General features: G+C 38.1%; 1 pseudogene; it reads right to left on the bottom strand.

Annotated features, from left to right (window-relative positions):
* The window catches only part of LOC121522591, a 34,651-nt pseudogene that overhangs the window by 5,241 nt on the left and 13,342 nt on the right, over nucleotides 1–16,068 (bottom strand).

Genomic DNA, 16,068 nt, shown 5'->3' with positions numbered 1-16,068 from the left:
TTTTCACTCATTTTGCCACTTTTTTTGCTGCTTTGCCCATTTTGGCCACTTTTTGCAGCTGTTTTACCACATTTTCCATTTTTTTGTGCCTGTTGCCTATTGTTACCACTTTTTTTCTGATGTATGCATTTTTTTAAAAAATATGAAACTAATTATTCCACTGTTGACCAAAAGTTCATCTCAGTTTCTTCTACTTCATGCATCCTGACATTAGTGCACATTATGACCTAGCCTAGCCTTGAGGTCTAACATCCATGCATCCACTTTTTTATACCGCTTATCCCATTGTGGGTCACAGGGGGCTGGAGCCTATCCCAGCCGTCTTTTGGCGAGAGGCAGGTTACACCCTGAACTGGTCCCCAGTCAATCGCAGGACTGACTTATATAGACAGACAACCAGGCACACTCACACCTACTGCCAACTTAAAGTCACCAGTTAAACTAATGAGCGTATCTTTGGTGGTGGGAGGAAGCCAGAGTACCTGGAGTGAACCCACACTTGCACTGGGAGAACTTGCAAACTCTGCACAGAAAGGTCCTGACCAGGAGGCAAACCAGGAACCTTCTTGCTGTGAGGCAACAGTACTAACCCCTGCACCACCATGCAGCCTAAGTCTAACATTACTTTGCTCATTATTTAGTTCAGTGTGCCTGTCCACATTATTAAAATCACTAATAAAAAGGTATTTCTATGTTAAGAAAAAGGGTTTAAATTTTGAAAAAGGTCATTGTACTCCTGCATATATAAATACGATTCATTTTTGTTGCTTTGATAAGAGTGATTATTATTCAGGTTTAAAATTAACTATCAGTATCAAAACTTAACTTTACAATGGAACATGATACTGCACACCTGCAAGGGCCCCAGTTGTTTGTGAAGATATCTTTGAACCCTGTCAACAGCTTTTGTTCCTGGGCTCCCTGCAGATTTACTAACAGACAATCTAGAGCTCTTCCTGGTACATGGCTGCAGTATTCAGAGCTCACAGTTACATGAGAGGCATGGAGGCCTGGAGGGGAAAAAAACCCAAAACCTTGGGACAGTAACAGCTACTAATGTGCTGTGGTGCAGAGTATTTCATCCGTCATCGCTTTAAAACAACACAGGTGAAATCACCTGACAACGGCAGAAAAAAATGACATTAATTTAAACTACAACTTTTTGTCTCTTTATACCTTTCTACAGCTACTGGGACGATATTTCAATGATAAAAACAGAAAAGTCAGAGCAGAGGGTCGATTCTTTGCCCTTTGCTTTGTATTTATGCCATAACTGATTTGCCCCACTAACGTGTCTGGAGTCTGGCTTCCAGCTTTATGCTGATGATTCTGTCATTTATGTTCCTACTAAGTCACTTAGGCAGCAGAGATGAAAGTCCTGCACCAGGTCAAGTATGGGAGGAACATGAAAAAGTTCAACAACAGGTAGAGAATATAATTTCATGGGTATGGGTAAAAATAAACGAAGTGTGGCTGAGTGGCAGGTGACAATAATTAAAAAAGGGGAAAATCATAGGCCAGGCTAATCTTGTAAAGCAGATGGATACACCCGTTTCCTTGTTTCTCACTGGCGAATCCATCTTGCAAAGCTCGTGTCTGAACTGTTTTGGCCCGGTTAGAAAGTGACGGGACCAATCAGCGACAAGGGGCAGTACTTTCAGGCACAGCAGAGCCATGACATATGCAAGCAGCAACAAGAGGCCAGTGCAAATATGGCGGAAGACATTAGCGTGGATGCTGCTAAAGCACCAGTTTTATCAGAAATTGATGACATTTCTTTGTTAAAATAAGAACAAAGAACAGCAGTGAATTGTTTTCTTTTCAAAAACGACAAAAGTCGTGTACTGACATGTCTACAGTTGCCATGGTTCGCATTATGCAGTCCTGTACAGAGTTGACTCCTCGGTCGCAGCTACGTCACGTGTTTTGTTGCTCTGATTGGTCTGTAAAGATGTGATAGACAGAACGTTCATCCAATCACCCTCTGAATTTCTTTTTCAAATGCTCTGCCCTTTCCCAATTGTTGTCTATGAGATATTTACCAGATGGATGTGTGAAACAATCTATCTGGAGTACCAGGTTAAGGCCAGGCTATATGACACTGACTACCATTACTTTTACATCTAAGTAAGCGAATACGGTCAAGTTTGATCAAAATTAGCTCCTTGAAGTACTTAAGGTTCTTTTAGGCACATTTTTTTACTGTTTGACCTCTTTTCAGATCATTCCCCACTGACATTATCGTTATTAGTACACGAAGAAGCGCAAAGTACATACAGATGGCGACTTAACCCCACTCTATTAAAGAAACACAAATTTTATCAATTTATAAGAGAACAGATTAAACTATTTTGTGAAATAAACTGCCCCTCTTCTCCTAACAGCTTTATATTGTGGGATACAATGAAGGCTTATTTAAGAGGACAAATTATTTCATATACCAATGCCCTAAAGAAACAACACCTAGCTGAAATCACTGCACTGGAGAAAGAAATTCAACAATTGGAAAAAGAACATGAAAAGTCACGCTCCAAAGGAATATATCAAACTTTAGTAAATAAGAAGCTAAAATATAATCTGTTGAACACCTACAAAATAGAGAAAAATATCCCCAGATCTAAACAAAAATACTATGAGTTAGGTGAAAAGGCACACAAAGCCTTAGCCTGGCAGTTAAAAACGGAGGAAAATTCCAGAAACATAAATTCCATAGAAATCGAGAGCGAATCAGTAACAAGAAACCCAAAGGAAATTAATGAATGTTTCAAAAAATATTATACCTCGTTATGCTCATCAGAGCCCCCAGGAGATCAAACCATGATAGATACCTTCTTGTTAACTGTTGATTTGCCTAAATTAGCACCAGAAGACCAAGAAGAGATAAATCGACCTTTCACTCAGAGAGAAATTGAAGAGGCAATCACTTTACTGCAATCAAATAAATCTCCAGGAGAGGATGGTTTTCCTCCTGAGTTTTATTAGGAGTTTAATAAGCAATTGGTTCCTCTCTTTATGGATGTCTTAAAGTTGGCAACTGAAACAAAAACCTTACCAGATTCATTTTCCATGGCATTAATAACAGTCATTCATAAGAAAAATAAAGATCCCCAAAAATGCTCCTCTTACAGGCCAATAAGTCTCCTTAATGCAGACTTAAAGATAATCTCAAAACTTTTGACTCACAGAATAAACGGATTCCTCCCAAAACTTATTAATACCGATCAAACAGGCTTTATCCATAAGCGTTTCACATCAGATAATCTACAAAGATTTTTTAGATGCAGAAAAGGCATTTGACCGCCTAGAATGGCCGTATCTTTTTAAGGTGCTTGACAAGTTCGGTTTCAGTTTATTTTTCATTGACTGGATAAAGACCCTATATCACAATCCACGAGCAAAGATCATCACAAATCATAAAACATCCTATCACTCTACAAAGAAGCAGGGTCGCCCCCTCTCTGCTAGCTTATTTGTTTTAGCACTGGAACCACTAGCACAAGCAGGAAGAAAAGATTCAGACATAAAAAACATACAAGTGGGCAGAGTCACCCATAAACTAAGGCTTTTTGCTGATGATGTCATCTTATTTTTAACGGACCCAGCCAAATCCCTCGAGACTTTTACAAACGTTACTAAACAATTATAGCATTATATCCGGATATAAGGTGAAGTATGAAAAAAATGAGATACTGCCCCTTACTAAGTTTGAGCATGGAGACCCGTGCCGTACAACCTCCTTTAATTGGACCTCACAGGAGATAAAATATTTGGGTATCTGGGTGGATAACAACTTAAAAAATCTGTTTAAACTTAACCATCCCAATTTAATTCAAAATACTGAAAATGATCTTAAGAGGTGGTCAGAACTACCCTTAACTTTATTTGGCAAAATAAGTTGCATTAAAATGAATATTTTGCCCCGAAAAATGCATTTATTTCAAACCCTCCCTGTATTTGTCCCTAATAATATTTTCCAAAACCTGAATAAAATTGTTAGCAATTTTATTTGGAGTGGTAAAGTGCCACGTTTGAGTCTGGAAAAATTATCATGGAACTATAAATATATGGGTGGTCTTTGTTTTCCTAATTTCAAATACTATTATTGAGCAGTACAATTAAGGTTTTTGTCATCTCTGTTTGATAACAGCCTCGCTCCCCCCCCCCATGGACACAAATTGAAATGTATAATTTGGATGAAAAGATGTGAAGGGACTTGATTTACAAATGGAACGAGAAAAACATTATCAACAAAACTGAGAACGCTTTACTATCCATCTTGTACGAACATGGCATGAAATCCATAAAATACTAGGGGTGAAAACAAAATTTCTCCAAAAATGCCCTTATGGGAAAATAAACTTATACCAATGATTTCTGATATAAAATTTCAAGTTCTGGCATGACAAAGGTGTGAAATATCTTGAACATTACTAGAGTAATGGATATTTTATGTCCTTTGAACAGCTAAAAGAGAAATACGAATTATCGAATTAACATTTCTTTTGTTATTTACAATTAAGAGCCTTCCTGAAACAAGCACTGGGGGAAAGAACGTTACTACCTGAGATAACAAAAATCGAAGAGATCATCCACATCAGAAGTGGCTCAGAAACGTTTATTGGCAGGGTGTACTCTGTAATGATCGATCAGTAGCCAAAACAAAATGTACATCGATCAAGAGAGAGGTGGGAATCTGATTTATGTATTTCTGTAGATGAAAATCTATGGTCTGAGCTTTGCCAAAGCAGTATTTTCACTATTACAAATGCTAGATTCAGACTCATCAATTACTATTTTCTTCATCAGCTTTACCTTACCCCTCACAAACTACACCAATATAATTCTAAAATATCAGATCTTTGCTTTAGATGTGGTGTTAAGGAAGGAACAATGCTTCACTGTACATGACAATGTACTAAAATTACAACTTTCTGGTTTGATTTATGTGAAGCTCTGTCTAAAATAATGGACACACCAATTCCACTTGACCCACAGATCTATCTTCTCAGGAATACAAAATGCCTGAATCTAAATAAAAATACCAAAAAAAACTAACTGACATAGCTCTAGCTGTCTCTAGGAAATGTACTGCATTGACCTGGAAATCAGAGTCACCCTTCTCTCTATCAAAATGGATTTTTGAAATGTCAAACTGTATGCCGTTAGAAAAAAATTACATATGCTCTTAATAACAAGCATGATTCATTTGTAAAGATGTGGCAGCCATTAATGGCTTACATCGAAACATCACCTCTAACCCGAGCAGACCTGTGACTTTTTAAATGGTTCCAATGTCACCTTTAATGTACAGGTATTATAGATGTAATATCTTTCTAAGGAACTCCTCCCTAAAATCCCATGTTGGCATGTTTTTATGTTATATTTTACATTTATTATTGTAAGGACACATATGAACTAATGTATAGGCATGTATGCTTGTATATGCTGTATACAGATGTAATTGTTTATTATTTATTTATTTATTTTTTGTATTTTACATCTTATGTGTCTGTCAGATATATTAATCTCATTTTCTAAGGGATTAATTGGCTGTTTTCTTTCTTTCTTTTGTGCTTCAGTATAATGGAAAAAATCTTAAAAATAAAGTACTGGACTGTGTGACCTCTTTATTTGTTTACTAGTCCTTTGGCAAATACTGTCAGACCCAGAGGGAATACTCACAAATTGGCCGATGTTGCACAGTGTTGTAGGTTTCGAGCTGTTCTTTACAGTCTTAGGTTATACCATATTCAAGTTGTTTTAACAGAGGTGTGTATACACTCATGCATGCATGCATGCATTTTTGAGTGTGTGTTTTCATGTGTAAGAGAAAGAAAATGTGCCATGGCAGGTTCTATGCACCCTGCTAAACCTGGGTCCCTGTTTTCTACAGCTGGGAGGCAGATCTACAGATGCATTGTTTTTAACAGATATAGCCACGGTGGAGAAAAATCATAAATCTTGAATGTCTGACAAAAACTACATTACATTTAAGTCTAATATTAGTCATTTTGACGGAAACGGAACTAATTTTTTGTCAGTTTTAGTCATCACAGATGTATTTTTGTTAGTCTTAGTCTAGTTTTAGTCATATTGATGGAAACTGAACTTAGTTTTTGTCAGTTTTAAGCATCACAGATGTATTTTCCTTAGTTTAGTTTAGTTTTAGTCCTATTGATGGAAACTGAACTTAGTTTTTGTCAGTTTTAGTCATCACAGATGTATTTTCCTTAGTTTTAGTCTAGTTTTAGTCCTATTGATGGAAACTGAACTTAGTTTTTGTCAGTTTTAGTCATCACAGATGTATTTTCCTTAGTTTTAGTCTAGTTTTAGTCCTATTGATGGAAACTGAACTTAGTTTTTGTCAGTTTTAGTCATCACAGATGTATTTTTGTTAGTCTTAGTCTAATTTTTGTCATGGAAAAAAATTCTGTCAAGGAACATTTTTAGTCATAGTTTTAGTCAGTGAAACTAAAACTGGTTCAAGCTTCATGTTCTACAAGCAGAAATCCCATGATTTTACTATATAGCTCTGAAAATGGACAAAAAGTCTATCCACTGTTTTTTCTCCTGAGTGGGCGTGGCTTCAGCTCATTCAACAGACCCGCCAACACCATCCTGAAGCAGATTTCACTGCCTCATTTTTCATAATTTTGAAGCTTAATTTTATAAACTTAGAGATTTTTTTTTTGGGCTCAGAAATGTGACCTGTCCTACAACAAACCTAAATAGATTTAATTTCACTGTATAGATACTACAGCTACGAACTTTTATTATGTTAATAAAGCACAGTTCTGCAATACACACATTTACCTGAACAAACATCTCAAAATGAAATGAGATATTAGTGAAACAGTAATGTCAAAACATTCTTTGTTCATCAGAAGTTCCCAGGGTCTCTCACAAACTCATTGAAAAACTTTTAAAACCAATCTGATTCATGGATGTTCTCATCAGAAAAGATAGACTGATCTACAAAAAGTCTTCCTGCGCAGAACAGACTTTGCCAAAGCGTGGGTTTTGTTCTTTTTTTAAAGAAATACAACATCAACCTTCACATTAAAGTTTAAAATAGCGCATAACTCAGGTGAAGATTTCCCTACATTGAAATTTCTCAAGCATCCACTTATGCCTTGAAAAGACTGGAACAAAGTGATCTGCTATTGTCAGAACTGTCTTAGTGGAGTATAAAGTAAGGACGTTATATAACAATTTAAAGCTCTTGCAAAGATTTTTCAAACAGCCATCGAACAGTCTGAAATTAATGTTGATGACTTTTTATGGCCTTAAAAATCAAACTAGAACAGCAGCAACAAAACTGACTATTCAAATTGTAATTTTTGGTGTCTTGTAAGAAAATAAGCCCTGTTTGAAAAAAATCAAATAGATGCTATGAATTACACATTTATAGTAAAATGTCTCAGGATGACAGAAAGCTCTGCTTAAACATGATTCAGACTAGATCAACAAAGAGAACATATGGCTTTGTCCACATTTATAAAACATTATTTCCTTACAACAGTTTTAGGTTGTAGACATGCTGATTAACCTTAAAATCATGCATGCATCTGGCTGAAAGTACACTTGTCTTTATGGGGTGCATGTTACCAGAAGACTCCTTTAAATGACACATGAGAGAGCTAAGTCTGGGTACAAGTACCTGATGTGTGGGATGTAAACAAACATGGCAACATTTAGTGAGGTTACTACAATATTAATTCTGGGATCAGAGCTAACATAAACATTTAACCATTATCTGTGATCTACTTGTCTCACATGGGGTTACTGGACATCTACCAGCTCTCATTGGACTCCACACAGAGGCCCTGTCTGACAAGGATTTGAGCCTGGAACCTTTTTGTAGGGAGGTTAACAGCCTTAACTGCTGCACCACCATGCAGCCCACTATAACACCAACAGTCCGTCCACTCCACCTACAGCCATGAGCTGCATCTCACATTTGCTTTGCATGAATTTTTGAAGACCTGTCATTCAGATGCTTAGTTAAGAAGTTCATCTCTGACATTAAGGTCCACACATATAAAACTTGTGAACTGACTGTCTAAGTTTCCCCACTTACCTTGCTTTGTCTCAGCAGAGTCTGGACCTCAGTGCCTTTGATAATACCATGGTTCTTCACATAGCTAGGAATCAGAGTGCTTTTATCAACCGTTGCATGGACCTCCAAGTATTTGTGGATAACATCCAGGTAGGCGCCTTTACCCTGCAGATAGACAGAACAAACAGAGGACTTACAGGAATCAATAGGTTGCAAGAGGCATATCTGAAAGTTTGGGACACAGAAACACTTAACAGTCCACCATTAAACCCATTTCTGGGTTGAATATTCTTGTAATATCAAGCTTTTCAGTCAGGTTTATAAATTCTCCTATCAATTTGATCCTTTTTCTCCAACAGACACTTTTGAAAGGGTACTACTGCACTCTTTAAACATTTCCTTGAATCAGTTATAATAACTAGGGCCCTCTGTAGGGCCCTCGCACCCCGGTGCATGTTGGGTGGTGTAAAGCCACCATTGGAGTGCAACGGTTCACAGAGCTAACAGTTCGGTTTGAGCTTAGTTCATTGATAAAAAAGAAAAGTCCTGGATTTATAGTCATAGACCCTCACTTATTATTTTTTCTTAATTAATGTTACTGCATCTTATACCTTTAAAAAAAAAAAAAAATGTTTGTCATGTTCTGTCTCACGTTCGGGGCCACTGTGCAGTAGACTTGCACAATTCCACCAAAATACATAACTTTCACTTGGGGATAATTTTCTGGGAAGTTGATTGAGTATTTGAGCATGTTTAAGCCCCCAAATCAGCAATTCTGCAGACAGAATAATACTAGGACCTACAGATACAGTAGGTCAGTGCTCGGGACCTAAAAATAAATATTTCTTTTAGTGCTGCATTAATGCTTTTGATTCATCTTGAAACCTTAACGCATTAAAAAAATGATAACGCAATTTAATCATGTAACTAAGTTTGACCACAACTTGCTCCCATAGTCCTCCAGCACGGATGTTTATGTGCCTGGGGGTGAAGAGGTGAGAAGGTCAGACACAGCCAGCAGTGACCCGGGTCTGCTTAATGGCAATCTCTTTTTAAAAAGCTGGCAAATGTTAGTTAAGATAAAGCCAAAATAATGGGTACATGCTGCAGTGAGTCTTTACACCGAAGCACGACGAGTCTTAAGTTACACAACTGGGCAGAGCACATCTTTGCTAATGCTAGCAAAGATGCTAACAGCAACATGGGATCGAGCCATGGTCATACCACTCTCTTCAGCTGCTTCAGGACAGTTTTCTTCTTCAGCTGCTCAGATAAAAGCTGAAAAGTGCTCCAAAACTTTGAGAAGGCCTGTTTGTTAACAATATTAATTAATCCAGTGTAGAAATTTGTGGTGGAATTGGCAACATGAAAGTTAATCAGCTAACTTTACCAGCTGAAGAAACTATGATGAGTTCAGGTAACTGTATTAAATGTTATGATGTGTTCATATGCCACATTAAAATGTGAAAATGTAGTTTTTGTTGAGAAACTTTAATAAATACAGTGTAAACATGTGTTTATATTTGAGAGATACATAATAGATGTGACAGACTGAATCATAGCTTTTTAACTCAAGCACAACTCAGCTAAGACCACGTAGTTTAAATATTTGCCCTTATTTTGTCTTTCCACTGAACTATAGGAAGTATCGATAGAGGTATCGATAAGGACTCAGATCAGCACTTTCTATGTGCTGTACATAGAATTAAAAGAATAAAAATAAAACACTTGATAATAACAACCTTTAAAAATCTAAAAACATAAAAATAGACTTAAAAATATTTTTGAAAATGCTGATTAATCATGATTAATCACGGTGTAGTGATGTGATTAACTAGATTTTTAAATCAAGTAACAGCACTAATCCATTTTTAAAGCACTTCTTGAAACCAAAGTTACTGATCTGCTTTGCATTTACAACATAAATGCAAAGCAGATCAGACTGAAGTCAGAAAAATTCTGATGGACCAATTTTATTTGTGCTCCAGCTTGGTGCATAAAACCTGATAAGATATGAGTAAAAGCAGAAACTTTAATCTCGTTGTATTCAACCCTTGCATAAAGTCAGGAAAAGTCCTGCAGTAAATTCTCTTAAAAATGACTTAAAAGAAAGCACAGAGTTAGCCGACCCGATTTCCTTATTCCAGAGCTTCGAGGCCTGGACAGAAAATGCTCAATCCCCCTGAGTGTTCAGCTGAGCTTCTGATACCTTTGCCTGAGAATCTCAATGTGCGTGCAGGAGAATAGGGAATTACTGTAAAAGATCTGTGGTATAACCAGGACAGAGAACACTGAGCAATTTAAAAGTGATCAATAAAATCTTAAAAACCAGCTTTGATGAAATAAAGCCTGTAAAATTGTCTCTAGGTCTTTAAAGGTTAAAGACAATCAAATCATTGAAATATTCCAGAGGTGATAGAAATACGGCCTTATAAGATTCATGGTATGCTGTTTGAAATTCAGACTGCTGTCAAACCAGATGCCCAGATTCCTGGCAGTAATGTTTGTATCGGAGGTATGAATTTACCTACACAGCCAAACATTTATCATGTTAACTGTCACAGCTGTCTGAGAATTTGTCTGACATTTGAATATATATTACCTCCCAGAACTTGGCACTCTTTCCGTACACGAGTGCTTGGTTTTTTCTTGCGGTAGACTTGAGTTGCTCAGTTTCATTATGGCTCAGCTGATTCTGTACCACAAAGCCAAGGAATGTGTTGTCAGGCGTGTGAGCTGCATACAAAAGAGAAAATTATCATTTAGTTAAATTAGAAAAAAAAAAAAAAACATTTGGAAGTGAAAAGAAGAGAAACAAAAACCTACGGAACATGGTGTAGAACTGCATTGGGATCAGGCTGAGGCCGCCAAAAGGACTCTTAAGGTTCTGCCTTTGGGCCCAGGCCTCATGGTTGAAGTCTGGCTCAGTCCCAAAAGAGTCCAACACACGAAACATACACCTGATTAACAGTCAGAGACACCATTAACACTCACATAAGCACATTTACACACCAAATACAGTGGCAAGAAAAAGTATGTGAACCCTTAGAAATGATTTAAGTTTTCTGCATTAATCAGTCATCACTTGTGATCTGAGCCGCATCTATGCCACATATAATCATAATAGTTCACGTCTTTATTGACACAGCCATTAAACAAAAACAGTGCTGCTGGAAAAAGTAATTGAATCCTAAGGCTAGAGTCATCTGAAATACTTTAGGTATTCACCAGTTCATAATGAGACAAATTATCCACAAACAGAGATGATACAGTACCAGGTCTCCCTAGAAGTGGGTGCCCAGCCAGTTTGACACAACACAGAATGCTAAGAAAGGTAAAAAAAGAACCCAAGAGTAGCAGCTAAAAGGCTAAAAGTAATCACTGGAACAATCAACATCTCTGTTCATCAGTCTACCATACGCTAAAGACTTAACATGCATGGTGTCCATGGCAGGACAACATTAAGAAAGCCGTTGCTTTCCAAAAACACATCAAGGCACGCGTGAAGTTTGCCAAGGAGCACCTTGACACTCCACAACGCTACTGGGATAGATGGAACTAAAGTTGATTCATTTGAGAAGACGGCCATGCAACTGACTGGCGACCAGTCCAGGGTGTACCCTGCCTCTCGCCCAGTGAGAGCTGAGAAAATAGATGGATGGATGGATGTTTGGGAAGAACAGGCAGCACAACATAACTTAAAAAGAATACCACATGCCATCATGAGAACATCATCCCCACCATGAAGTACAATTGAGGGACCATCATGATTTGGGCCGCTTGCCATCATGGAAGGAAAATTGAATTCCCAAGTATACAGAGGCATCCTACAAGATAATGTCAGGGTGGCTGTCCACCAGCTGAAGCTCAGAAAAAGTTGGGCGATGCAGCAGAACGATGACCCTAAACATCAAAGAAAATCTACTAAAGCATGGCTTCAAAAAAAAGAAAATCCACTTTTCCAGTCCAGTCAAAGCCCAGACCTGAATCCAATAGAGATGCTGAGGAATGACCTCAAGAGAGTCGTTCACACCAAAAAGCCTTAAGCAATTCTGTCAGAGAGAATGGGCCAAGATTTCTCCTGAACGTCGTGCAGGTCTGATCATCAGCTACCAGAAATGCTTGGTTGAGGTTAGTGTTGCCAAAGGAGGTTCAACCAGATATTAAATCCAGGGTTCACTTTTCCTAGCAGTACTGAGAATGTTTCATGGCTGTGCCAACAAAGACATGAACTATTCTGATTATTTGTTTGGTATCAAGTTAAGCACATTGTGTTCGTCTATACTTGTGACTTAGACGTAGATCAGCTCATATTTGATGACTAAATAATGCAGAACACTAGAAAATTTCAAAAGGTTCAGTCTTGCCACTGTACAGGAACTTTTGTCTGAAGAACTTCCAAACTAACCTTGAGAGAGATTTGAAAGATCAAAAGCCCTGTATGAGCACTGTAAACATACACAGTGTGTATTCATCTGCATAGCACACCTTCTAGTTGCTGAACATGCTTTTCAAGATTTTGAAACCTAGCTGCAGGGATTTCTGCCATTGAAGAAGAGGCTTATGTTAAGCATACTTATTAAGTTGGGCTTGGTTTTGAAACTGCTTCTTTAAATTTAAAAAGTCAATACTTTAAGGATCTTTTTGTGGTTAAAGGTCTTTTCATGTTACAAAAATGCCTTCTGGAGAACTTTTCCTATGAATTTTCCAGCACTTTTGTCTAAAATATCATTATTTACTGCAGCATTTCATTACCTCCTAGTGAAACCAGGCCCTTACAAATCATGAGAAATAATAAGGTGAGAGGGAAGGTATGGTAAGATAAGGCACAAATCTCATTTCAAAAAAATTGGGACACTAATTTAATTTTGAATAAAAGCAGAGTCCAGTCATTTCCAATTATTTTCAACCTGAATTCAACTGAATGCAGCACAAAGACAAGATATGATGTTCAAACTGATGACACGTTTTATAAACACATATACAGTACTGTGCAGAAATTTTAGGCCAAAACTGAGGCTGCACTAAGGCCTAGATCTGGCAAGTAAGCTGCCTGAGGATGCCCTCAGGCAGGAAGGAGGATTGACACAACCTTGCTCATGCTCTGGATGTTCTCGCAGATTAGCAGGGACATGGGGAAAGATTTTGTTGAAACAATAACTAAGTCCACACCTTTAAGGTGGAGTAAGGGATGGGTGTGATGAGTAAGCAGAATGTCTTAAGGGCCCTAAAACCACCTGCAGTCTCTGGGTGAATGAGCAGAGAGACTGCCAAGGAATGAAGGAAAGGAATGCCGTCAAGCTTGACCTTGGCTGATGAGCTACACACATGTATCGATATCTGTCAAGCTTGACTCTGGCTGCCCCCACTCCTCCCCCACAGTCCCAGGTTGTGGCGCATCGTGCCTGTGGTGAATCCTTAGCGCCCTAAAAATAAAGTGCACTGAAATGAAGAATGTGTGTAAAGTTTGAAAATTGAATATCTTGTCTTTGAGCTACATTTAAACAATTAAAGGCTGGAAAAGATGTGAAGTGTTTTTCTCTGTTTTAGTCGCACAATGTCCTAATCTTTTTGAGCTTGGTTTTGTAAGATAATTTGATCATGCCCATCCTGACTAAGGCTGCATGTGTAGCAGCAGTAATCCTTTGAACTGTATGTTGTGTAACTTGAAGATAACAGTATGTATAAAATGAGTTATTTCCATGGCAACTATCACCACTACTGTATAATGGGAGCAAAAGTGCAGCTGTAAGTGTTCTTCATGTTAAACTTCATGTATGTATCCATGAATCTTCCAGAAGCAATAATCCAACTGATACTGTATCCTGCTGCTCACATTCTCTAGGGAATAAAGAAAAATCCGCCCTAAGCCTGGATTAGCATATAGAAGATAAGAGACCTATCATTAGCACATGGGGGTGCAGCGGCATGATATTAATGTATGGACCCATCTATTATTCTGTTTGCATGAATACATGATAAAATGTTAGACTACATTTTTGTTACATAATACAAAGGTCAAACATCAAAATCTGACTTACAACATAAAAATCCATCTTTTACCCTGATTCACTTCATCCTCCTCTATCCTTTTTCCTGTCCAATTTGACCAAATAACCTTTCCTTTCAGCCTTTTCTTACCCCATTTCCAATATTATTTTCTTTAATGTCACAAACATTGCTCTCTGCTTAGTGGAATCATACAATGTCATAATGCCAGAACACATTTTCTTGGAAAACCTCATTTAACCCAACATGTTTGTGCTCAGATCTCAGGTCTGTCCAATCAGTTCTCTTTATAAAAAGAAAATTATCCTGAAATTGGTGTGTTTCCTTGAATTTCAGCGCAATTCATTTAGACTATTCTTTCTTCTCACCTGATGCTTTTCAGCTCAGATAATTTCCTATCTATTTTTCTTAATACTAGTCCTCTGAAGTGAAATTTCTCCCCTGTGGCAGAAGATTATTACCTGCGGGCTTTGGCGTGTTTTTCTTGAGTAAACAGAATTGAAAAGAAAGACACTGCTTTAACCTCACATGGCATATTCAAACTACATAGACAACACCATGAAAAGAATCAGGATGGTGCAAATAACTAACTAATTTTGGCATGGATGTCCAGCATAGAGGGCATTCAGAAAGTATTCTTTATTTTTTCTGTTCTGCTATGTTGCAGCCTGGTGCTACAGTTTCTATAAATGTAATTTTTCTCTCATTAATCTACACTCAGTACCCCATGAAGACAAAGTGGAAACAACATTTTTGCAAATTCATTTAAAGAAAAAAAAAACGAAATACCACATTGACATAAGTACTCAGGCCCTTTCCAACAATACTGGAAATTTAGCCCAGGTGCCCTCCTTTTCTCTTGATCTTTGCTGAGATGTTTCTACACCTGTGGTAATTTAAGTCAACTGGACATGATTTGGGAAGGCATACACCTGTATAATGAATGCCTTACAGCTGATAATGTATATCGGAGTAAAACCCAAGCCATGAGGTCAAAGGAACTGCCGGCAGAGCTCAGAGACAAATTGTTGCAAGGCACAGATCTGGGGCTACAAAAAAGTTCTGCACACTAAAGGTTCCCAATAGCACAGTGGCTTCTATAATTCCCAAATGGAAGAAACTTTGCACAACCAGGACTCTTCCAAGAGCTGAGCTGAGTAAAAAAGGTCACCAAGAACCCGTTGATCACTCTGAATGAGCTTCAGAGATCCTGTGTGGAGATGGGACAAAGAACAATCATCACTGCAGCCCTCCACTGATCAAAACTTGTGGCAGTGGCTAGATGGAAGCCTCTCCTTAGTGTACAACACATGAAAGCCCATTGTAGTTTGAAATAACGCACCTGGAGGACTCTCAGACTGCTGAAACAAGATTCTCTGGTCTGATGAAACCAACATTGAACTGTTTGGCCTCATCTCCAAGTGTTATATCAGGGGGAATTCAGGCACCACTCATCACCTGCCCAAAACCATCCCATCAGTGAAGCATGGTGGTGGCAGCATCATGCCGTAGGGGTGTTTTTCAGCAGAAGGGACTTGTAAGGGATGAGGGAAAGTTGAAGCAAAGTATAGAGATATCCTAAATGGAAACCTATTCCGCAATGCTCAGGACCCCAGACTGGGCTGAAGGTTCACCTTCCAACATGACAATGTCTTAAGCACACAGCCAACACAACTCAGGAGGGTTTAGGGATGACTCTAGATGTCCTAAAGTGGCTCAGCTAGAGCTATCAAACATCTCTGGAGAGACCTGTCCACCAACTTGTCCAGCCTGACTGAGCTTAGGAGGATTGGCAAAGAAGAATGTCAGAAAATCCCCAATCCATGTGTGTAAAGCTTGTAACCATATTCAAAAAGACTCAAGGCTGTAACTGCTCCCAAAGGTGCTTCTACTGTGTAAAGGGTCTGAATACTTATGTCAACATGTTATTTCAGTTTGTTTGTTCTCTATAAATTAAAAAAAAAATCTTAAAATTCTATTTTCATTTAGTCATTATGGGG

This window comes from Cheilinus undulatus, linkage group 15 (genome assembly GCF_018320785.1).
Source record: "Cheilinus undulatus linkage group 15, ASM1832078v1, whole genome shotgun sequence".
Classification (NCBI taxonomy): Eukaryota; Metazoa; Chordata; class Actinopteri; order Labriformes; family Labridae; genus Cheilinus; species Cheilinus undulatus.
The sequence above is the reverse complement of the archived record's forward strand: the minus strand, read 5'-3'. Positions and strand labels throughout refer to the sequence as shown.